The sequence below is a fragment of the Cucumis sativus genome, chromosome 1, assembly GCF_000004075.3.
Source record: "Cucumis sativus cultivar 9930 chromosome 1, Cucumber_9930_V3, whole genome shotgun sequence".
In the NCBI taxonomy this organism is placed as follows: domain Eukaryota; kingdom Viridiplantae; phylum Streptophyta; class Magnoliopsida; order Cucurbitales; family Cucurbitaceae; genus Cucumis; species Cucumis sativus.
This window is the reverse complement of record NC_026655.2, coordinates 12,898,641-12,901,047: the sequence shown is the minus strand read 5'-3', so window position 1 is coordinate 12,901,047 and position 2,407 is coordinate 12,898,641. Positions and strand designations below refer to the sequence as shown.

Below are 2,407 nucleotides of genomic sequence, written 5' to 3'. Positions count from 1 at the left end.
CAAAATGAAAATTTCCCAAAGGACATGGAATGTGCAAGGCTACAACCCCCCCCCACTTAAAAATTTGCATTGTCCTCAAAGCATTTTAAGCAAGATTCTACGGATGGAAAGAAAAAAAAAGGAGAACAGAAGACCTCCCCTTGTAACCTAGTTTCTTCATGGAAGCTTGCTTGCAAAGATCCCAAGTTTGGTTATATTTCATTTTCCTTTATTCCTACAAAAAGAAAACAAGAATTTCCTTCGAATTTTATTAAAGAGGTTAAACTAAAAATTTTAGAAAAATGTGCAGAATTGTTTAAGCTCGGTTGCATTTTCTAAGCATCACTTGAATTATTAAAACGACCTAACAAATATTCAATACAAGTTCGTAATTCATAACCTACCAAAAAGTTCAAAAAGATTGTTGTAAATTACATACATCAATAAACTTACTTCAGCATTCATTTGGGGTATTGTACGTTCATATTAAAAAGTAGTCATTCATGTCGTGATGCAAAGGCCCTTTTTATGCATCTAAAACTAAAATCACGAAAATCATCGTGGACATGCAGCACAACAAACTGAATTTCCATGGGAAGCCTTTGTTAACAAAATGGTTGACAATAATTACTCAGACAAGAGAGAATGACTATAATTAATTAACAGAAGTACAAATCAATATAGGTGCACACCACCAACAAAAGGAACAATAAATTTCAATAACAAAAGAAAGGTAGTATCAGGACTATCCTTACTTGTTATCGAAGAAGATACCTTGGCTCCGGTAAGCCCAATGCTCTGCCTTACAACGTTCAATTACCTCAGTACTGCAGCGTTTCTTCAAAGTTTGGGAATCTACCTAAAACATAAATATATATTCCAACTTGAAAACCTCATGTCAGAAACTTTACTTTATTTATCAAACCAGATGCTATGCAAGAATTAGTTAGCAGAAATACAACATAAATAATAATGATATTCTTTGGGGAGGGATAAAAGCATCTTTCATCTTAGAAATAAGCTTAGCAGTTAGCACTAACCTTTATATAAGAAGTTAACACCGGTTTGATTGCTTCTTAAAGTTCAGCTACGAAATCTGGTAAAGAGAAAGACCTAATCCATAATGTTAAAGAGGAAAAGACCAAGTCAGATTCCTTTATTCAAACAGGTTAGTATCACAGCTCCAAAGGAAAAAACTTACGGACCTCTACGACGAATTTCCTTGAATGATGTAGCAGCACCTGATTCTTCAAACACAGTTTCATTTATGCTGTGAAAAATAAGATTGATAAATAAAACTTTCGGCTACAATGAGCCACATAAACATAAAGCTGTGACAGGAAAACAAAAGCTAACAGATAATTAACTATACAGTTTGTAAGCAAAATACCAAATAGCCCATAATCAAGATCACAACTGAAGCAAACAATAATGTGTAGTTTATCATTTCCAACCAAATAATTCAATAACAAATAAGGTCAAATGGCCAAATAATATGTCCTTTCACATAAATATTTACTCCTGAATTTTTTGAAGGATAATGTTACCGCTTCTCTCCCACGTTTCACAAAAATTCTTATTATATATTTTTTTTACATATTCCTATTGAAGAATCTCATTTGAGCATTTTGTGGTCAATTTGACTTGAAAGAAACGGCCAAACTTTCAATAAGAAAGAAGCAAGATGCCCAGTTTTTTTTAACTGCTTTTTTCTCTTCTTTTTTTTTCTTTAACTTGCTGTAAATTGGAGATGTTTTCATACCTCGTGTACAGCTTGGAGTTGATCCCACCGAGACGTTTGTCACATCTGGTAGTTCATTTCAGTGCATGCTCAATTTCTTTATATTCAGAAATCTCGGAGTTCCTGGTAACATGAGCTTGCACCAAATATATTCTGGTTTTAGGTGGAGAAGACTGCAAATTTCGTCTATGGAATATCAAGTCTGGAAAACTGATTTTTGAGGATAAGTTTGGTGATGCTGTTCCCTCAACCATATGCTGGCGAAGGGCTGGAGGAAGTAATTATTGTTCCTTATTGTTTCTTTCTTATTCATGCGCTTCTTCTGCTATATATATTTTTTTCTATTGAACTTATTTTCTTATAAACAATAATTAACACAATCTAATTGGTATCTTATGGATATAAAAGACAGCATGGATCCATATTGGAAGGATTTCAAATTAGTCTACGAACAAAGAATTTGGAAGGATTTGTGATCAACTAAGGAGCTCTCGACTTTCTTAGCTGGAATTTACCTTCCTTGGGTACTTATCGACCAGAGACTGGAAGTAATTGTGCGCTTCGTCCATAGTAGTCATCCAACCAGCAAGGGAAAGACCACGACGCGCAGGGAATAGGAAAAAGAGCGTCGAGCACATCGTGTCACCAGCAATCGTTTTTCCTTTATTGGTAGACCGAAAAGGCTTT

General features: G+C 34.5%; 1 long non-coding RNA gene across 1 annotated transcript; it reads right to left on the bottom strand.

Annotated features, from left to right (window-relative positions):
• Positions 1-699: 699 nt before the first annotated feature.
• LOC116405176 lies at positions 700-1,886 on the bottom strand. Its single transcript, XR_004218313.1, has 4 exons — positions 1,742-1,886; positions 1,185-1,249; positions 1,020-1,092; positions 700-838 (listed from the first exon to the last, which is right to left on the bottom strand). It is a non-coding gene; the product is annotated as an uncharacterized LOC116405176 (long non-coding RNA).
• Positions 1,887-2,407: the final 521 nt, after the last annotated feature.